The following is a 22,428-nucleotide window of genomic DNA, read 5'->3' as shown; positions in this document are numbered from 1 at the left end:
AACCATAATAGACTGTGTTTACCTCAGCTCTGATTCCTGGGAAATTCACACAAAAGTTGTGTTGTGGTCTGAATTTTCTAGCAAACAGGGAAGGAAGCAGTTTGCTTTGTCCAGTGTCACTAGACCTTACTGAAGGATTTTACATGCAGTGGGAAGGAAGAAACCCGCTCCCTTCATCCTCCAAAAACCGGGATGGAGATGGTTAGCAAGGGGGTGTGGGAGGAAGCCCAGGGTAGGACAGAGTCTCCAGTCCCTCTTGTCAGTGAGAGCCTTCCTTGACCCCAAACCTTAATAAATCAAATCCCTACTCTCCTGGGAACTTGGTTTTCTTTTCCGGAGCCCAGATTCATTCCTGAGCCCCAAAATGCTGAAGCCAGCATTCCTCACCTCCAGGGAGCTGTGACATCCTGGGATTGTTTGTTTGATTCACCAACATCCTCTCTGCTTCCCCTGACCAATCAGGGGTCTATAACTTGCAGTTAAATAATTAAAGTCAATAAAAGTTTATTTAATTTTGAGCATTTCCCAAAGCCCTAGAGTAAATTGGAGTCTCCCTGGAGTATTGCAAAGCCGGATTTGGAAATCTCAGATGAAGAGAATGTTGGGCAATGGATGATGGAGAAAAAGGAGAAACAAAGAGAAAGAGGTGAGGGAAAGACAGAGCTTTCAGTTTCACTGGGTCTCCGCTTGGGGAGGATCTGGCTGGTTTAATGGTGATTCGATGCAAAAACGGTTGATTCCATTCTGATGTACTCAAGAACAGAGATGGCTGGAGACAGAGACAAGGAGAGTCAGAAAGCGACAGAAAGTAAGTCTCTCTGGGCCTCTCCACCCAGCCAATGACAGTATCACTTCAGGAAGAGACACTCCCTGTTCCCCAACTTCGGTTCCCCCTCCGCCAAAACCGTATGATATTTTGGGGAAGCCCCTCTTTATTCATTAGAAATCGGCTGCTTTGAGTTTGGCCCCTAAAAACTTGCCTCCTGCCCCGGAAGATTTGTTTTATTAAGTGGTCCACACCTGAAAGTAATTGAGTCTCGCCGTGGGTGCGGGGACTGCGGAGGGAGGGCCCAGGCGCGGCAGCGGCAGTGGCGGCGGCTCTCAGCTCCTCTCCAGCTTCGCGCCCTGTGCCTCCGGGCGCCCTAGTCTCCCTGCCACGCCGCGACCTTGCACCGGCCTCCCGCGCCCGCTTTGCGGAGAGGTCCGGGGCGCGTGTAGGGGAAGGAGAGGTATGTGGGGCGAGCGGGAGTTGAGTGTGGGTGTGGGGAAGGGGATGCGTTCTGTGTCGCCCCCGCACCCTCGCGTGGCCGGGCGCAGATCCCCGTGCCTGGGTCCCTCCGCACACCCTTGTCAGCCCGCAGGGATTGTTCGCCGCGTAGGTGACTCCTTCCCAAAATGGGAATAAAAGATCGAAATAGCTAGTAAGCATGCAAAGTTTAATGTCAACCTCAAGTCTATAAAACCAGATCAAAGGGAACAGGCGTTTGGTTTCTTCCCAGATCGCTGGGGGGCCTCGGGGCTCGGGGAGCCCTAGGAGTCCAGCCCGCGGCCGCTCACTGCTCTCTTCTCTCCAGCCGGGTCCAAGGGCTCGAGCACCGCAACCTGCGGCCTGAGTTGGCCCCGGGTGCACGCGAGGGAAATGGATGCAGTGCCCGTGAACTTGGGGCCTGGATAATTGATAGCAACCCGCTGGGTGCCCGTCGCGCGGCCAGGCCTGCGGTGAGCCGAGCCGGAGGGAGCAAGCAAAGGAAACGCACGAGCCGGGAGCGCGGGCGCGCGGGGCCTCAAAAGACGGATCGACTGTCCGACGGGCGGCGGGACAAGAGGACGGATGCCGTGGGGGCCCCCCGGAACCCGCCGCCACAACTCGCGGCCCACGCTGGTCGCAGCCGCCAGCCGTAGGGAGCCGCCGAGCAGCGACGTTCCGCATTCCATCCTGTTCCCGCGCCCTCCTGGGGCTTGTGCGGCGCAGGGCCTGCGTGTGCTTTCATTTTCTCAAGTCCATTCTGATAAAACATACGTGGTGGTTCCCTTTCTTTTCTCAAAATGATTCTTCAAGGCGAATGACTCGAAATGGAGATTTCTTCTAACCCCGCGTGATCACCGACAACTTTTGCAGGACGGAATGAAACTCCTCTGGGTTTCCAGTGAGATGTGCGAGTGGGCTCTCTTTAAATTATAAACCTGCAGTCTAACAGAGCCTTCAAGGTTATGGCCATGAGAAATGTGAGTGGAGATAAAACCTCACATCTTGAGGATTAACATGGATAATTTTTTAGTAGCAAAATTATATTCTCTTTCATCCCACATAAAAAAGAATTGTAAGTTGTGGACGTTTTCTGCATGTTATCAGTTTTACGTCCTGTAGAATTCCACCCCTCCTGACAAATTTCCATGCCTGCAAAGCCTGCTCATAGGTAAGATCACACGTCTATTTTCTGTGCCTGCATGTGCTGGCACAGTTATAACGAGGCAATGGACAGTTCTTGGTGATGGACCTTGGGAGAAGCGTCCCTAGATGGGTGGACATAGAGGGTCGTTCATGTTTGGACACCTGGGAAAAATACCCAGGACTCCTATTGGTAAATAAACCAGCTGAAGAGGACCTTCACCACTTCCACAGTCTGAAATTGCAGGAAATTCACAAGCAGAAAAAGGGCAGAAAAGTTAGAGGCCAAGGAAAAAAGATTATTGCTGAGAGAGAAAGAATACAAAATATAAAGACAGACACAATGCTGAAATACACAAAAAGGATGGAAATTCACAAAATAAAAGATTCTGAGAGGGAAACAGTACAGAGAAAAAGGATAGAAAGAGATGGAATACTGTTAGAAAAAGAAAGAAGACAGGAGAAGAGACAAATGGAAGGAGAAAGAGTAGGTACAAAAAGATGTGGGAAAAGAAATGCATCAAGAGAGATGAAGAGATAAAGAACCCCAGCCCAGACTAGGGGGAGGGAGAAAAGGATAGAAGCCTTGGAAACTGGGAGCCTCCCCAAGACCAGGCACCTCCTCAGGGCCTTGCTTCTCAGGTTTCCCCAGTGCAAGGAAAATCCAGGGAAGCCTTTGTGGGCGCCGTTTGTTTGCTCCAGACCTGGATCTGATGATGCTGTTGATTTGGTTTTTAAACAGTGGGTTTGCAGCCTTCTGGGCTGGGGCAGGGGTCTGCTAGCCATACTTAAACCTGAAGATTGGATTGAATTTCGGCCACTTTGATGGTCCTGTAATCGTCTCCCAGTTTTCTAATTTCCAGTCCCCTCCACTCGGCTGGGGGTTGGAAGGAGACTTTAAAAATGCCTTTGATAACGTCTCACAGTTACATATTTCTATAACAATTTTCTCTACCAGATCGTTATGTTTGATGCAGCCCCAGATGTTCTGGGGGAGAAAAAGGGAACCAGTTCCCTCCGTCCCAGCCTGCCAGGCACAGGAAACAGGCATGGGGAGGCAAACTCAAGTGCTGCAGGATGAGACCCTCCTCCAGTGTTTGTCTCTCCTGCCACCCCTACTGCCAGCTCTTCCTCAGCCACACTTTGACTCTTTCACAGGGCCAGAAACCCATCCTGTGCATGCAGCTGTGGTACCACTGGGGCCCTAGATGTCTCTTTTCACCAACTCTTCCTTTTCCTGGATCCCCTTCTATTCTCTCTGCTTGGTGACAGTTTGCCGTATATAAACTTCATGCTAATGTCATAGTAGGTCAAATTGGTTCCAGCTGCTCTCCTGGAGACACAGCGTCCTAAGGAGCACCAGAAGACCTTTCTTTCTTCCTCAAACATTTGTGGAACGTTACTGTGGGAAGGCACTGAGATGGATGCCAAAGTCAGTCAAACATCTCCCAACCTGGAGCCGTGCAGTGTCTACACCACGGGAGAAATGAGACATGTATGTCAGGAACTTAGGCAGAAGCCTGAGTGAGTGTGAAGGATGCAGGAGAGAGAGAGGTAAACAAGTGGCTACAACGTTCAAGGGCAATGAGATGACTTTGGCTGGAGACATCTGAGAAAGCTGTGTGGAGGAAGTAGTGTTTGCTCTGGGTCCTGAAGGACATGCAGGGTTAGGCTGCATGATGATGGGGAATGTTAGACACTGTGGTAGGCTGATGGGGAGGATATCCTGAGGCAGAGACACTTTCTAGTGCCCCCTCCCCAAACCTGACCTGAGTGGTGGTTGGAACAAGTTCGTCTCCTTCAGTACATTTCACCCAACATTTGTTGAAATGAGGAACCAAACTGGGCATGTGTTGGTCACTGGGCATAGGAATGGAGGAAACAGTTTCCTGCCCTCCTGGCCCCTGATGGTGTAGATTGCATTCCACAAATCTGCCAGGGGCTAGTCAGGGCTGCTGGGGCAGTGGACAGGGAGGCCAAGTAGGCAGCGGGCAGGCCCCACCTCCACTTCAGCCAGACCAGTTTCACTTTTTCATTTTTCATGTACTGGGTTTCCATGAGGAGTTTCCTTTGGAAGAAAAGGGTGGTTTTGTGGCAGAGAGAGAGTGAAAGAAGGAAAAGCCCTGGTTCACAGGCGCCTGTGCAGTATGAAAACTAAGTGAATAAGCCCTGGTTCACAGGCACCTGTGCAATATGAAAACTAAGTGAATAAGCCCTGGTTCACAGGCACCTGTGCAATATGAAAACTAAGTGAATAAGCCCTGGTTCACAGGCACCTGTGCAATATGAAAACTAAGTGAATAAGCCCTGGTTCACAGGCACCTGTGCAATATGAAAACTAAGTGAATAAGCCCTGGTTCACAGGGGCCTGTGCATTATGAAAACTAAGTGAATAATCCCTGGTTCACGGGCACCTGTGCACTATGAAAACTACCTGAGTGAATAATCCCTGGTTCACGGGTGCCTGTGCATTATGAAAACTAAGTGAATAATTCCTGGTTCACAGGCGCCTGTGCACTATGAAAACTACCTAAGTGAATACTTAACTAAACGAAAGCTCGAGAGCCTGTCAGTAACCAAAGACTATGATTAAGCCATAATCCAGTTCTGGACACCTGAGTTTCCATTTACCCGCCCCCCCCACACCCACCACATCCCCCCTACCCTGTCCCAGGGTGTCTTCTGTGCCTTTCCCATGTGTCTGTGGCCTGTGGATAGAGAGTGTACCAGATTGCATGCTACCCTTTTCTCTGGCATGGGCTTCCCGAGTCCTGCTCTTTTCTCCCACGCCCCAGCTTGTTGGGAGTGGCTGGGTTCCAGCTATTCCCAGAACACTCAGGAATCCTATCCTAATGATATCTCAAAGCCAGACCCCAAAGACGGGCATCCACTGGGCTGAGCTCACACTCCCTCTTCTGTAATATCCCATGAGTTGCAATATGATAAAACGCCACCAGGGTGCAGGACAGAAACATGGGGCTCTGCTGTCTGAGGGCCAGGCTTATTTTCCACATAAAGGGTGGAGAGCTTACTGTAAGCACTGCCCTGTGGCCCCCACCTGCAAGAAGCTTACGGTCCCTCAGTGGCTTCAATGATACAATCCCCTACTCCTTAACTGGGGAGAGGAGTCTGTTGGAGTTGTAGCTGGAACCCCAAGTCTCTTCCAGCACTGCTCCACTTCCTTGCCCTCACAGCAAGTCTCTGTGTGTTTCACCTACTTAGCTTCTGCCCAGGGTCCCCACTGGCTTCTCCACTGGCAAGGACCGAGGCTGAAGGAGCCTAGGCTTGGCTCTGCCTCCGCAAGAAGCCCGCAGGCACACATGGGGCACATTGACTTTTGTGGCTTCTCTTCATGTGGGACCTCTGAGGGAACAGGATGCTGTAGCCCAAGGCCAAGGCCTCTCTGCTCAGGGAAGACAAACCAGCTCCTGTCCCACTCCTCCATCCTGGGGACCCCCACCCCCACGCTAGACTGGGGTCTGCCCACAGGCCTGCCTACTTTCCCCAGCTGAGGAGAGGACAGGTCAGCCCCACTGTGCTGGGGCAGGGAGAATGCTGCTTGACAATGAGGCGTGCCCCGCGCATATGGGTGGGTGCTGGCAGTGGTGGCGGGGGGCTGCGAGCATTGACAGGTGACCGAGGGACCCCCATCTCGAGCTGGCCCTCAACACCTTAGCTCCTCAACCAAAAGACATGTAGTAAGCACCTCCCTGCACAGGGTCCTATGCGAGGCACCATGGCAGGTGGGACAGTGATTTAGACACCGTCCCCACGTGTGTCTGTGGACCCCACACGGGTGCTCTCATCTGACTCTGGCAGGCAGTTTTGTGTGTGGACCACCTAAGACTGTTGAGGGAAGGCTCCCTAGAAACATGCCCCAGGGGGATGGGCTGGCGAGGCAGGCAGCAGGGGAGTAAGGGTCCCACGTGGCTTTGAAGGAAGCATAATCTCCAAGCTCTGGGATGGCAGAGAGCACGCCTGTCCTTTCACTGCTGAATTCCCAGAGCCTGGCAGCAGGCCTGACACACAGTAGGCATTTTGTTAATGTTTGCTGAATGAATAATTAAGGGGGAGAAGTAAGAAGGCATTGAGACAAGGTGGTGGGTGAGCCTGGGACTCTGGAGGGGGTGCAGGTGGCTGGGTTCTGACAGTCCCCTAGCCAGGGCTGCTTCCTGGGTGACCAGCCATCCCAGTATTTAATGGAAACTTCCATGTCCTGGGAGGCTTCTCAGTCTGGGGCAAGCCTGGGTGGTTGGTCACCCTGCTGCTCCTCCCCTTGGGAATGGACCATACAGTCAGTGCTCCCTCCCTCCCTGGCCCTTCCTCCACGCCCCCTTTCTCTTTCTTCCCTGCCCAGCGGGGTCTCCTCTCAGGAGACCTAGCCTAGCCTTGCCCCAGCCACAACCCCCCAGCTTGACCTCCAGGGCTGCCACTTCCCTTTCACTCGGCTACTCCTGATAAGGAGACTGGAAACAGCTTTGCCCTTTCACCTCTGCATATCTCTCCTCCAGCCTGCGGGTCCTCACATCCTGGGTCATATCCTGCGGGGGCCTGTGCACCACTGCATCAACCCCTGCTCACTTGCAGGCTACCAGCCCGGGGCTTTAGGTGGGAGAGGAGTGCGGGATGAGGGGCAGCAAGGCCATAGCCCTTGGGAGATGGGCCTCTCCTGTCTTGGCTGAGGACAGTCCAAGGGCCTGCTCCCAGGGCACAAGAGCTGGCTTGATAGGAGGGCCGAGCTGACTGATCCCTCCCTGGGATTTTGACTGACATTCTTGATGGAATTGACCGGATGTTTCTCCTTCACAAGAGACACAGCCTCAGGCAGGACAGCTGTGCCTTCCTTAGCCCAGCTGCAGCTGGAGGTGCTGAGAACCCAGAACCCACACTTCCTACTTTTGGGATAACATTGCTGGGCCAAAAGGTCTCCTGAGAAGGGCTGTGGGGGCTTCCACGGGGTCCTGGAGAGGCCGCAGGAGTCGCATCTGATTATCTCCTGACCTCATTCCTCCGGAGCTTTGGGTTCTGCTTGTGTCTGTGGACCCCACACGGGTGCACTCATCTGACTCTGGCAGGCAATTCTGTGTGTGGACCACCTAAGACTCAGAGACCCCTCAGGGTCGGCCCTAGGCCAGGCACTGAAACGTGCCAAAACCCACTCATTTTTGCAGAGTGCACCATCTGGGAACACTGCTGTCCAGAACTTCTACTCCCGTCAGAAGTGTGATCAGTTGCAGCTATTCTTTAAAAGAATAATCAGTAATCTTTGCTGATTCAGAAGTCATTTCATGCATTTGCAGCATTTAGAGGGATACCATTGGTAACAACATCAATTTTGTGGCCTTGAGATAGTAAGAATTGTTTATCAGAGAACTTTTCCCTTTGGTGAAATCCCTGCACGGCAAATCCCAAAGTGGCCTGGAAGAGGGCAAGTTACCCACCTGCAGCCTGCAGGGAGCTGTGAAGGGAAGGGGGATGTTCCATCCCTGGTCTTAGGGTGGCTTGAGTGATTATGAGATTTGTATATGAATATGAGGCTCAGAGCTCATATATATATGTGTGTGTATATATATGTGTGTATACATATATATACACACACACACATATATATATTCACACACACACACACATATATCTGAGACAAGGTCTCGCTCTGTTGCCCAGGCTGGAGTGCAGTGGCACAATCTTGGCTTACTGCAGCCTCCATCTCCCAGGCTCAAACAATCCTCCCACCTCAGCCTCCTGAGTGGCTGGGACTACAGGAACGCGCCACCATGCCTGGCTATGTTTTGTATTTTTTGTAGAGACGGGGTTCTCACTTTGTTTCACAGGCTGGTCTCGAACTCCTGGGCTCAAGCAGTCTGCCTGCTTCAGCCTCCCAGTGCTGGGATTACAGGCAGAGCTCATATTTTTGTTTTAGCATCTTTTAGAGCTGTGTTTTTCAGACTTTAGTGACTTGAGTAGAGCCTTCATGATTTTTGCCACATCTGAGTGCCACTTGTATCATTATTAACATTTTTCTTTAACTCATGCGCACACCACACACACACACACACACACACACACACACACACACACACATATCTTTTTGAAGGAAAATTTACATCCTTACTGTAAATGGAACACCAGTAGCACTCGTTATTAACAGAGTAGCTATAAAAATACATGAAACGTAGCAATGTTATCATATTGTAGCTAGAGGTGCCTGTAGAAGGCTTTTAGTCTCAGGTTTGCTTTATTAAACAGGAATGTTACCGAGTGTTAGAGGGACGTTAACCTCCTTCTTACCTATCTGCCATGTCTTTGGTGACCAGATGTAGCTGTCATTTAAAGGGCACATTATAATCAGACAGGAAAGAGGACGGGAGAAGAATGACTTTCTCACTCTGTGTTTAGGGTGCCAGCTAAGGTTATCTCAAGTTCTGCCCAGGGTTACTGAGGGGTTCCCTGGGCCTCTCCAGTAGGATTTTTTCCCTGGCCACTGACCTAAAGTGTCCCTCTCAGCTCATTCCTGACTGTCCTTTCTCCAGAGCACCCTGCCATCAGACATCTGCTCCACTGCAGCCACATTCTGCAACCCATAAGGGGAAAATGAATGGAGTTGCTGGAGATAGGGGGTGCTGATGTTGCCCAGAATATTCCATCTTTAATGAGGCAACCCTAGAAGGATTGTTTCCACATTCCTCAGTGGAGCTACAGAGAATTTTCCCAAATGACTATGCGACAACCCCAAGCATGAGAACATGCAGGGAATTCAAGCAACGCTTCCTCTGTGGACAGCTGTTAAATGATTTTCTCACACTCTCCCCTGCCTTCTAGACTTGAGTGTCCAGCTGTCCATTGGTCCTCCCCATTTGCAGGCCTAGTGGGCATCTCAAACTTAACCTGTTCAGACAAAGCAGCAACTTTGATTTCCCCCATAAACCAGCTGCTCTCTCAGGTCCCTTCTCCGTTAAAGGCACTGCCAGTTTCCAGATGCTCAGGCCCAAAAGCTTACATGTCCCTTTTCTTGTCCCCACACTCCATATCCAATTCAATCATCTGTCCTGTTGGCTCCACCTTCCCAGAATATCCAGAATCCAGTGACCTCTGCTGCCCTCCTGGTCCAGTCCATGTCTCCACCATCTCCTGCCTGGACTACCCCAAATTCTTCCTAGCTGCTTTCCCTGCTCCTCTCCATTTGCCACACACCAAAGCCAGAGTGATCTTTTGAAGACTTAAATGTGATTGTATCACCACTTCGCTCAAAATCCCCCAGTGGCTTCTCATGACACTCAGAACAAAAACCAGTCTCCTTCCATGCTTTGACTCTTGCGTGCCTTTCCTTCCTTACCTCACAACCTCTGTCCTGGCTCAGCACATGCCATTCGGGGTGAGCCAGCCAGGCTGGCTTCTTTCTGCAGCTCTGACACTCTGTCCCACCTCAGGGACTTTGTCCTGCTGTTCTCTCTGCCTGGACCACTCTCCTCTGATCCTCACATGGCCCCTGCCCATCAGCTACACTTGGTTGGAATATGAATAATAATGGTGAACCACTTACTGAGTAACTACTGCATGCCAAACATTATTTGATGGTTTTCACATGTGTTAACTCATTTGCTCCTCACAAGAACTCTTTGAAGTAAGTACAATTATTATCCTCATTTTGGAGATAAAGAAACTGAGGCTCAGAGAGGTTAAGTAACTTATTCAAAGTTGCACAAATACTAAGAGGTAGAGCTAGAATTTGCATCCATGACATATGGCTCCTGGGTCCATGAGCTTAATGTCTGACCTCTGCCTCTAGTTACTTTTTCATTGAGATGCATCTTACGCAAGCAAAGTGCACTGATCCCAACTGCGCAGCTCAGCAAATATCTGCATGTGTTACATCTGTGTATCCACCTCCCAGACTTGGAGCCAGAACTTGGCCAACGTGCCCCAGGCCGCCTCCTGTCACTTCAGTCAGTTCCCTTGAAAGTAACTCCTAGTCTAACCCCTGTCACTATTGACTGATATTGGGAAAGACTGTCTTTTATCTAATCCTGTTTGTTTTCTTAAAAAGTGCTGAAATACCTTAATTTTTTTGTTCTTTAATGCTCCTGCTTGATTCAATGAAAAGAAAATTAAAATATTTCATGGACTTGGCTGGGCGCAGTGGCTCATGCCTTTTATCCCAGCACTTTGGGAGGCTGAGGCAGGCAGGTCACTTGAGCTCAGGAGTTCAACACCAGCCTGGCCAACATAGTATTGCAACTGTCTCAACAATTTTTTTTTTTAATGAGTATAGTGACACATACCTATAGTCCCAGCTACTTAGGAGGCTGAGATGGAAAGATGGCTTGAGCCCAGAAGCTTAAGGCTGCAGTGAGCTGTGATCATCACCGCACTCTAGCCTGGGTGACAGAGTAAAATCCTGTCTCAAAAAAAGAAAAAAAAATCTGTTAATACCAAATTTGGGAAGCAGCAATTTAGAGCCCTCACCCCCACCCTGCCTACCTCAGCAGTACCTTCCTTAGTCTCCTAGATTGAGGGAGAGGTGGGCTGTTTGGGGACAATCCTGTTTGTTTGTCACAGCGCTGGGCCTGTGGCAGGTGTTTAGAACAGCTGCTGATGGGTTGACCACCAGTGGTAGACGGTGAATCACTGCCCTTGGAGTTTCTGGAGATTGGGCTTTTTTTGTCTAAGGAGGAGGCTCCAAGTTGCTGGATGTTGAGGTTAGATGCTCCAGGCTGCCAGCCTTGTACCAGGAACTGTCCTTCGCTTTCGGGGGGTCCCTGGGTGGACTCCCACTGTCACCAGCCCATTCTCACTCAGATGCTCATCACCCTCCCACACTCCATCTTCATCTGGCGGTCCGTCCCCACATTCCTCTACCTCTGACCTTCCTCTACCTCTACCTCTGACCTTCCTCATCTTCCTGCTTGGGGCAGTCCAGGTTCAAAACTATGGGGATGTCACAGCCTAGGAATGAGGGCTTTCATCTGGGGGGATGGGTGCAGTTCAGAAGGGAGAGAAATCCACAGATGGATCTTTGCAAGCAGGTTGGGCTCAGCCTCTTATAAGTATTGCACTTGAAAGCCCCAGAGTGCTCTGTGTCCCTGGTCATTCCATCCATGTGCACACACACACACTAGCATGCATACACACATATGCACACACGTGTGCGTGCGTGCACACACACACTTCCTAGTGTAGAACAGGGAGTGGGTGGTAACAGTTGGGTGACCTGAATTCCCAGTCTGAGGATCCCTCCCCACCTTCTGCCATTTACCCCCAACCCCCTCTGTAGTTTCTCTCCAAATCTTTGAAATGCTCAGAGGTGCCTGGGAGCCAAGGCATGTTTTTATCGTGACAAATACAGCAGAGAAGAGAGACAGTGGGGAAGTGAGAGAGAAAGGGCTGGAGTACAGACCCAGGCTGAGGACATGAGGCAGGCTGCCAGGACGCAGAGCCAGGCCAGGGAAAGACACCATCCTCTGCAGGTTAAAGCTGCTGGGGGACCTTTGAGTGTGCACGTGGCCCAGCAAGCATGGGGTAGCCCTGGCTCTGCCCTAAAGGAGGCTGAGAAGCAAGTTTGTACAACTTTGGGGGTGGGGATGTGGAGGAGTCCTGGGGCCCTCAGATGATGCTGCCCCTTCCCCTCCATGCCCAACTCACCCCATGTGGCCAAGCTGGTCACAAGCTCCAAGGTTCTCCAGCCTCCTGGGGATATCCCAGGAGGGGCAGGACGAGGATGGAGAGACTCAGGGGCCCAGCCTGCATGGCAAGAATCCCTCTTAGACCTACAGCTGTCTCCCCTGCTCCAGCCTGACTTAGCGCTCACTCAGAACTTCCCAATCCCTGGCCTCCCCACTCCTGGGGCCTTTCCCCAGGTGTCAGCAGCAATTTCCTGCCATGCCTGGTGACAGGAGCCTGAGCCAGCCCAGGGGAAACCCAATGCCATGGTGTCAGCAGTGAGTGTCCTTCGGTTTCTGGGGAATGGGGCTGAGAAAGTGCAGAGCTGCGCAGCTCGAGGGGGCAGGGAGGACTGCCACTACCCCCACCCCATGAACCCCTGCCCCTTCCATGCTCAGTGGAGACCACTATGCCCACTCCTCTTGCACCCAAGGACCCTGGCAGAGACACCTCTTTCCTGCCTTATAACTGGACCAAGGCTGGAAAGAATCACCCACATCTGGGAGACAGTGCCTGGATGGGCAGTGTCCTGCTCTGGGCAAGCTCATCCTTCCCTCCCCATACTGATGTAAGGATGCTGCTTTGGGGTGAAGTCAGAAGGGCCTCACCCCTTCCCCTCCCCTCCCCATTCTAATCTAGCACCAGCATTCGGGGAAATGTCTTCATCTCAGGCTCCACTGATGACCAGCAGTTCACATCTTCTGCCTTTAGTTTTGCATAGTTGCTAGATCTGTGCAGGGCACCCACCTTCTCCTGGGGAAGGCCTGGGTCTCCTCTCTCCTCTCTATCCCCCTTAAGGTCAGCAGGGCTACTTTCTAAGAACTGGTCCTCGAGCATAGAGGCTGGTCACACTCATGTGTGATCTCCACCCTGCTTCCTTTCCCTTTGCATCTGTGTGCTCTCTGTACCTGGAGTTGTGCTAAATACCAGACAGAGTCTCTGTTCTTGGAGGACCCATAATGTAGTGGAGGAATCAGACTGGAAAACTTATATAATAGAGGAGAGAAAGTCTGTAATGAAGAAAATGCTGGCTTTAGGGCCAAACATTCACCCTATAATAATGTGAGCTTGGGAGATTTGTCAATGTACACATAACAGCATACCCCAAATGAGATATTTTATTTAGTCTAAATGCCTCTTAACAGGTTTGGATGCAGTAGATACATTGAATACATAGATTCAAAATGTAAACTTTGTATCCCTAACATATTCAGTCTTTTCCTAGATATTGCATGTGTCCCCCTCCCTTGGCACAGAGCAGGGGCTAAGTCAAGGTTTGCTACATTGGATTGGATTGACTTACCTACAGTGGAAGTGGGAAGGTGAGATGACTCACGGTTGTAGGACACACTCTGAGAAATGAGACTGGTCTCAGCCAGGAGGGGCTGGGAGATGCATCCAGAGGCTTGGGACAGTGGGCAACGGGCCATTGTTTGGTCTGGTCCCAAGTCCTGGCTGATGTCAGATTAGCTCTTTTCTCTTTGTTGGCAGGCCCTTTGTTGTTGTTACTATTAGAACTTCTCTTGCATAGGCTGGCTGAGTAAGTGTGTCCCCTGCCTCCCTTCATCAGAAGTCTTCTGCCTGGGGCATAGCTGTGTGCTCAGTGCTTGAGACTGGTCCAGTACCTGTTTTCCATGAGCTCAGCTATGGAATGCTGCTGCTGCTGGGATTCATCTCAGAGGTCACCTTATAGTCCTGTCTCTTCCTTTTGCAGAAGAGGAAACTGAGGCTAAACATAAAGTAGTTTGCTCAGGCCTGCCCATCTGAGGTTCCAGATTCTAGAGCTCCCAATCCAAGGCTCCGCTGACTCCAGGTATGATGTTGCCCAAAAATGTCAGTCTTCTCCCAGCCTCTTGCCCCACCAGGCCTTTATTCCATCAGCCTGGTCCTGACATTTATTAAGTACTTATATCACGCAGCACTCTGGACTGTGCCTCATGCTAGGTGAGAATGTCTTCAGATAAAATAATGTAGTTGTGGAAGAATCACCTGAGCCCAGGAGATCGAGGCTGCAGTGAGCTGTGATTGTGCCACTGCACTCCAGCCTAGGTGGTGGGAACTTGTTTTGAGGCCACCCTGGCCAACACAGTGAAACCCCCTCTCTACTAAAAATACAAAAATTAGCAGGGCGTGGTGGCGGGCACCTGTAATCCCAGCAACTCAGAAGGCTAAGGCAGGAGAATCACTTGAACCTGGGAGGCAGAGGTTGCAGTGAGCCGAGATCGCACCACTGCACTCTAGCCTGGGCGACAGAGCTAGACTCTGTCTCAAAAAATGAAAACAAAACAAAACAAAACAAAACAAAACAAAAAAAAAAACAGAGAGAGAGAAGAAATGATATCATTTCAAATTTTTAAACTAAAACGTATAAAATGTAGCTGTACAGAGGATTTGCTACTTATTTTTCTGCTTCACCTCAGACTGGTACAAGCATTATCATGGACCAAAACACGTCTGTGGGCCTGAATTAGACCCAGATCTGTCCCAAGGAGCCCATGCTCTGGTCTAAGGTGGGGATCCCCAGCCATTGCACACAGTCCCCTCTGGGAAAGGGCTGCCCAGAGCATTGGAGTCAGGTTGGGGCATGGGTAGAGCCAACCCAGGCCCTTCTCCTGGTGCCTGGTAAGGGAATGGAGGGCTCCGGGAAGGGCCTCTAGGAGCTCTGCCCTCAACTGTATGACATCATTGTTTCTATCCAGATCCTTTGACCCTCACACTAACCCAAGGCCGTTCCACCCTGGGGGTTGGGGCACTGGCTGGATATTGGCATTTGTACCAGCTGCTTTTCACACTGGCTGTGTGACCTTGGACCAGTCCCTGAACCTCTCTGGGTCCCTTTCCTTGGCTCACTGAGCTAATGTTAGGATAGCCACGGATGTAGCAAATGTACAGATGTACGGCTTTGGGGGCTCTTTAAGAAGTGACTAAATGTCCCAGTATCCCAGAGCACTTAGCTTACACCCCACTGCTCTGTCTTACGGGTGAAGAGACCAAGGCCTAGAGAGGAACAGTGACAGACCCACTGCTAGCAGCAGATACAGAGTCGATGCTGGGGCCCAGGTTCTTGGCTCCCACTTCAGAGCCCTCCTCCACACCCCACAGCCTCCAGGTCTTCATCCAGCTTGAGATCTGCCCAGGAATGTAGTTTTTCTGCAAGCCTCTTGCCCTACCATGCCTTTGTTCCCTCAACTTGGCCTTGACACCTTCCGCTTTCCACTGGATTCTGCATGTTCAGCTTACTCAGCTGTGTCCTCTCGGTGCCAGAACATCTAGGCACAGAGCTTGAGTCCAGATGCCAGCGGGCTGCCATTGGGTGGTGGATACCATCGTTGATGCCCCCCTTCACCTCCTTCCCATCATCCCTCATTCCAAAGGCTAGGAGATATCTCCTCCTTTGGAAAATTACTCTCCACTGGCTCCTCTAGGCCCCTGGGGTATCCCATGGCTTCCCATTGTGACCTCCCCTCCTGCCTCACTCCAGGACAGGGATTGTGGGCAGCCCTGGTCCTTCTGACTCTCAGGAAAACCTGTGTCTTCCCTCCCTCCTCCCCATTCTTTTTATCCTCCCTCCGCCCTTGGCCCCAGGTCCTCTCCCCCAGCCTTATCTGCCCAGGATCTGACCTGCAGATGCACTCACTGCTCTGCGTGCTCCTGACCCCAGGATGGCATCACCGCCCAGCCTGCCTGCCCCGGGGCCAGCTCCGGCCTGTTCTCCTTTCCTCTAAAAGCCCCCATGTCTTGAAGCTGATTAAAACAAACACAGCTCATATTTTTGTTCTTAATCCAATTCTGTGCTGGGCTAGGGTCGGAGAGGGAGGATAGGATGACAGAAGCACATTCCTCACTATGCCAGAGGGGAGAGGCAGGGCCAGGTACCTGCCAGGAAGTACTCAGCATTGGGGAGGCCATGATCCAAGTGGGGTGCTGATGGGCAGAGGTGGATGGGCCCTTCTCTGGGCAGGACTCAGCTGCTGCTCCCCAGTGAGGGGAGCAGCAGGGTCAGAAGTTCTCCAGGGCTTTCCCAGAGGCGGGGGCAACAGGCCTTTCCGGGAACAGCCAGCAGGGTTGGGGGCTCCCAATAGAGGCCTTTATTCTCTCTTGTCTGGGAAAAAGACAGGATCTTCTTGTCTCAGTCGACCCCTTCCCATGACATCCCTCCTCAACACTATGCCTTGCGGTTCCTCAGGACACACAGACTCAGATATGTGCCATGGACACCTTCATATCCTGTAGGCAGGGCTCACAGGCCTCTGAGTTGGAGGAGAGGGTGTGCGATGGTGCGTACAGTCTGGAGGCTCAGCAAGTGACTGGGTTTTGAATCTTGTTCTACCACTTACTAGCTGTGTGACTGTGGGCAAATTCTTTAATATCTTTGCACCTCAGTTTCACCATCTGTAAAATGGGTGTGGCATTATTACCTACCTCATAGTATCATTGTGGAGAAGTATGGACCTACAGCATGGACACTAAGAACAGTATCTGCATCGTGTTGCAGACTATACTAAAAGTACTCTCTAAAAATATAATAACAAGCATGAGTGTGCCTAACACTGGGCATGGCACATGTTGATTGGATCTTAAAATTGTGTGATTTCATTGCTAACTGAAACCTTAAGAGACATTTTTGTCCAAGAGAGGAGGGAAGAGATAGTTAAAGCCAGTAAAAGGGAAAAGGAGAAAAAGAAAAGTTAAAAAAAAATAGAATGATTTGGAGGAGAAGAGGAATGAGATTAAAGAATATGAAAAGTGAAGAGTGAGGAGGGACAGGAAAAACTGCCAGGAAGGGAGGGAGGGAGGGAGGGGGCCGGCAGGGAGGGAGGGAAGGAGGAGAAGAAAGCAAGCTAGATAAGAGGATGAAGAGGGGAAGGGGTGGTGGGAGAAAGGTGGGAAGGGGCCCAAAGAGAGGGGACTGCTGATGAGGGGCCTCAGTGACTGCCTTGGGAATATGCAGGGCTAGGATTTCTTCCTGTCCACCACAACATAAGATTTCTTCTTCCCCATCCACTGGAACAGCCTCTTGCCCACCTCCAATCCTCCACCTCCACCCCTGCCTTGCACTTCGAGTCAGGATCCCTGCGAGAGGTTTCTGGACTAGCTAGGATCAGAGGACCAGCTGGGGAAAATCTCTCTTGGGCAGTAGGTTTATAGTAGGTTCATAGAACTGTAAATTCATAATCTTTCAAGGCTAAAAAAAATGCTGGCATTGATAGCTCACCTGCCTGGCCTCCTCCAGAATGGCCTGTGTACCTCTCAGGACAGGACCCTCACCACCCGTTCAGAGGTGTTTACTGGGCACCTTCCAAGACTGAGCTACAGCTACTGTGGCTGCAAATCAGTCGAATGATAAATAACAATTTTGTGGGTACTTATTTTTTGCCCCACGAGAAGGGTGGTTCAGAGCCAAGAGACCAAGAGCCCTGGACCCTAGCATATGCTGGGCCCACAATGGGTGGCTGTATCGTCAGCCTAACTGGTCATCCTTGCCTCCCAAGTTCCAGGGGTCTTTCGTCCTCCTTCCACACCCCAAGGCCACTTGGCTTGGGCTGTGATAGTTCCCCATACCACAGCTGGAAACCAAGATGTGTCAGCAGGTCAGAGGAAGGGGGACTAGAGATGGCGCATAAAAATCTTGGGCTCCCTGTAAACAGAGAGGGTCTTTGAAAGCCCAAAGCACTTTTATGTGCTAGTTAAAGGGCCTTCCTGTTGTGTCGCCAGGATTTACAGGGACATGGGCTGGGGAATGGGGGAAGGTGAGGCCACGTGCAGCCTCTACCTGCCGATACACCTCACTCCCTGGGCTTTTTGGAGCTGCTACTCTCTGGGTTCCAGGGGAGAAGGGAGGAAGGGGATATCTTAGTAACTTCTTGGCTGTCACACTCCATTTACCAGGCAGGGACTGTGAGGCTCCTCCTTGATGCTTTAAGATCCTGAACCAGCCCCCTGGGGCCACGTTCATGACCAAGGCAGCAAGCACATATTCCAGGCCAGCAGTGTCTACAGCTAGGGGGAAAGAGGCGTCAAGACAGAGGCAGAACTCTCGAGGCAGAGGCCAGGCTACCGTATGCATTGTAAGCGTGCAGGACTAGGAGAATCCAGCTGTTCCATGGCAAGTCTTTCCCATGCCCTGTGCCTGATGCTAGCACCAAGGGATCACAGGGAGTGACCAGGTGTCAGTCCCATCTCGATTCTGTGAGTTAGGGTTGCCCATCCATCGACCTGCCTCCTCGTGACACCCTGTAAGAATGTGATATCCATTAATTTAAACTTAAAAAAAGCTGGGCACCGTGGCTCACACATGTAATCCCAGCACTTTGGGAGGCTGAGGCTGGTGGATCCCTTGAGCCCAGGAATTGGAGATAAGCTTGGACAACATAGTAAGACCCTGTCTCTATTACAAAAAAAGAAGAAAAAGCTCCACACAATGTGTTATTCCAGCCCACTCCCCCTCTTGGAGTTATGAGCTGCATATTTTACTTTCTTTCTGGGAGATGAGGACCCTCCCTGTTCGGTATCATGGGAGGAAGCTGCCCTTCCCTGCTGTTCCACAGCAGCCTGCACTTACACCCTACTGGGCCTGTCACAGTGTCACAGACCATGGGCTCTCCTAGACTGAGCTCAGTGCCAGTGTTCACTGCTGCCCCCGGAGCCAGGCATGATGCGGGGGGATTTCCGCACACGGCGCCCTTTCACCCTCCCTCTGCCCTGCCAGGGAGATGCTCGTATCCTCCCCATTTTAGAGTTCAGGATGGGGAGAGCTGGCACCTGCCAACCTCTTCTCCTTCATCAGCCCTCTTCAAGAAGCAGCACATACATTCTTTCCTTTAATCCTCCTGGCCTTCCCGCTGGGTCATATCCACCCCAATTTATACATGAGGAAATTGAGGCTCAAGGAAGTTGGGTAACTGGGGAAAGTTCTAGCCAGGTGGGGTCCAGCCCAGAGCTGTTTCCCTTCCTTTCATTTCATCTGAGCTGTAGGTTTCCTGATCTCCTCCTCCTGGGATGCCGGAACATGGAGAAAATCCCTGCTCCCAGCTGATGTCAGAGGCGCCCCAGTCTTTGTCACTCAGGCCTGCGTGTCTCTATCTGTCCTGCAGCCCATGCCCTTGGTGGCCCGCTCTGGCTGCTCTTCCAGACTTTCTTCATCCTCATGGGGATCTCCCCTCCCTCCTGGGGAGCAGCAACCAGAGCCACACTTGGCCTCCTAAGTCTGGGGCCCCAGGGCTCTGTACCCAGGCAGGAGGACTGGCCTCACCGTGACCTCCGTCTCCAGCCTGCCGGCCAGGGGTGCCCATCATGGCCTCAGGCCTCTGGCATTCTTCCTTGATGCTGCAGTTCCCCTCTGCTCCTCTGTGACCCTATTGAGTTTCCCCAGGTCCGGCCAACCAAACACTGCCATATGGGGGAGAGTTACATTTCCTGTGTATGTGTCAAAATATCTGAGCGGATGTGAAATAGATCAGACATGTATAAAAATAAACTTTTACAGGGTGACTGACTACTCCCCTCCAGGGAGAACCAGCGATTCACTCTTCATCTGGGGCCCAGAAACTTAGCTGGGGCCTTGGGGACCACTCCGCATGCCTGGCTCCCCATGGCCATCCTGCTTCACTTCCTTGGGCTCCGGGCCAGCTCCTCTCCTGGAAAGCATTCTCCCCAGGGCTCCACTGGCGTGGAAACCCCTCCCCAATAGGCATGGAGTTAGCAAGTCACCTCTCTGGGCCCCAGTTTCTTGATGGGTGTGGTAGGGGGTTGCTTTTTCAGCTTGCCGTTGTCTCTGACAATCCACGACTCACAACCTGTGAGTCCCCAGTCTAGGCTACGGCAGGACCATCCAGTCACCTATTCTGGTTTGCAGGAAGCAACATCCCCAGGCTTATATCAGAAATTTCTCCCTAAATGTAATTCTCAATCATTCCAGACTCAGATGCCACCCCTTGCAGAGAAGTAGGGGAGGGGTCAGGTGTAAGTGGGAGCTTGAGGGGGTGCACTGTGGTTTTGGATAGCTCTGGAGATTCCTGCCTTGACCACTCTGAGACCCTGAAGCAGCCTGGACAGAAGACCCTATCTGTTAACCTGTGTGATTCCTACCAGATCCCATTCTAGAGCCGTTGGTTCCTGTCTGGTAAAGAATCTGGTCTGGCCGTGACAACTGCCTTTGCTCAGCCAAGGGGCTGGAGGGTCCCAGTTCTGAAGACTCAATGCCTGGCACATAAGCTTAGTCAGGACCCAGAGGCAGAGTGCTCATTTCTGTTTCCCTGCAGCCCCATCCTGGTTGGAGGGTTCTTCTTCCTTCCCAACTGGGCTACCAGTAGGCAGGGAGGGAGGCCAGGGTCACCCCACATGACTCTCCCACCTTGCTTCCTGGCCTCCGGGACATCACTGCAGATGCACCACTCCCAACAGAGTCTGGCGTTGACGGGCAGCTGCCATCCTGCCGGGAACCTGGTGCCAAGAGCTTGGGCTGTGGGACTGGCCCTCAGCCTCAATTCAGCCAGGCCCACCCATCACCTGACCCCTGCCCACTGCCTCTCAGGCCTCCTTTGAGTACCTTGTGTTCAGGCCAATTGCAAATGCCAGAGATAGCTTCAGGCCAGCAGTTATTGAATCTGGGGTCCAGGCTTCTGCTGGGTGGGAGACAAAGGGAGGCAGTATTTTGTAGAGGCTAAAGGAGAGGCAGGGCTGACAGCTTTCAGCTGTCTTTCTCTTGTCTTTCTCTAGTTCTCTCCAGGGCAAAGACCCCACATAACATTCTTGCCAGCCCCTACCACCCCCAATTCTGGTGCCAGATGCTCTATACTTCCCACATTACCATGAGTCCTGTCCCTTCCAAGACACTTACCTCTTAATCAGGTCCCTGTTAATGAAAATAATGGGGTGACTTGTCTGTGAGTCCTAGAAGCATTTATTAGGTAATATACTTAATGTACAAAAGGTAGTCAGTCCAGTGTGATATTCCTGCAGTGGAAGAGGCACTTCAGGGCAGAAGCTCATATTGGTGACCCCTGGGATGGCCATCAGCTAGGATATGAGGCTGCTGGTCCAACAGGTAGTCACTTGGGTTTTGATACCAGGAATGACTCCACTGAAGTAGTTCTGATGGTCTGCCATGGAGCTTGAGGCAGCCCCTGATCGGGCCCATTTTTCCATACAGTCCATGCTGCTCGTAGGATCATCCAATCAGCTGTTGGCTGGATTTAAATATTCTTCCTCTTGCTTTTGGCTCCAGCTTCTTCTGATGAGTGGCTGCATGTGGTTAGTGCTACCAGCTGGAGGAGCAGGAAGTCAAACAAAATAATAGGCCAACCCTAACTGTAACCCTAACCCAACATCCCACCTGCCAACTGGACTTCCTTGGGGTTAATCAAGCTTAAGTCAAATCCAAGTTTACTAGCCCCTTGTTCAGCTGTAGTTTAGTCTCTCTTCCCCTAACAGAGATCTGTCTTACAGGTAGCTCAGTTCCCCCAAGCCCAGCTTCACTCTGTTCTCAGCTTTCTCACTCTTTTTCCCTTGTTCCTTCATTTTGGTCCCGGCTTCCTCTGGGGCAGATGTCATGCAGCTTGTTCCATGTCATCTTCTCTGGCAGACGCCTGCTTTCCTCAACTGACAGAAGGGGTCTTGTTAGCAAGAATCTCATCCAAGGACTGGCCTTAGCACCCTTAGGCCAAGAGTCAGGCTGAAAGGCTAGCACAAGCTGCCCTGGTGAAAGACCAGCCTTTGTATCTCTCCAGGAGCAACAAGGACTCTCTTTGGTCCTGCGTGATCCATGTGGCAGCATCTTTAGATTGGCCACTGGCTTATCCACCCAGACCTGGCTGTAGACTTGCAAGACCAGCAAGAGCAGGAGGTGTTCAGGGCAGGGCTTTGTGGGCCCCTTCTTGGTCCTGGTTTTTAATGCATCATGTTTGATCTTTGCCACGTGGTGGAGGGTTCCTGTCACTCTGGTTGATGACACAGATCTTCAAAGAAGCAGTCACCCCTGTAGGAAGGGGAACATTTATCAAAGCCATTCCCGGGGGGGTGCCTGCCAAGTCCAGGCCCTCAGCTGGACCTGTGTAGAATGTCCAGAATATAGCTACCATTCTGCCTGGCCCAGGAGGCCCTCTGCTTCTCCATCTAATCTGGCCTAGATGGGAAGAAGTCTTTTTTTTTTCCTTATTCTTGCAACCAAGATAAAATTGTAGATTTTTCAGGAAGCACTTTTAAGAGGAAACAAAAGGGAAAAAAGTACTCAAGGACCAGATGGAGGCCAGTGGCTCATGCCTATAATCCCAGCACTTTGGGAGGCTGAGGCAGGATGATAAAATTGTAGCGATCCTCCTGCCTCAGCCTCCTCAGTAGCTGGGACTGTAGACACACACTACCATGCTCTGCTAATTTTAGTA

The 22,428-nt window shown here is 51.5% G+C and overlaps 2 long non-coding RNA genes across 3 annotated transcripts in view; both read left to right on the top strand.

Moving 5' to 3' along the window:
- Nucleotides 1–22,428, top strand: part of LOC129049716 (uncharacterized) — a 59,345-nt gene that overhangs the window by 907 nt on the left and 36,010 nt on the right. The gene's annotated exons all lie outside the window — the stretch shown is intronic.
- On the top strand, nucleotides 110–15,812 carry LOC129049717 (uncharacterized). The gene is made up of 3 exons (XR_008512988.2): nucleotides 110–646; nucleotides 13,761–13,859; nucleotides 15,632–15,812. It is a non-coding gene; the product is annotated as an uncharacterized LOC129049717 (long non-coding RNA).

This window comes from Pongo abelii, chromosome 1 (assembly GCF_028885655.2).
Source record: "Pongo abelii isolate AG06213 chromosome 1, NHGRI_mPonAbe1-v2.0_pri, whole genome shotgun sequence".
NCBI classification, from domain to species: domain Eukaryota; kingdom Metazoa; phylum Chordata; class Mammalia; order Primates; family Hominidae; genus Pongo; species Pongo abelii.
The sequence above is the reverse complement of the archived record's forward strand: the minus strand, read 5'-3'. Positions and strand labels throughout refer to the sequence as shown.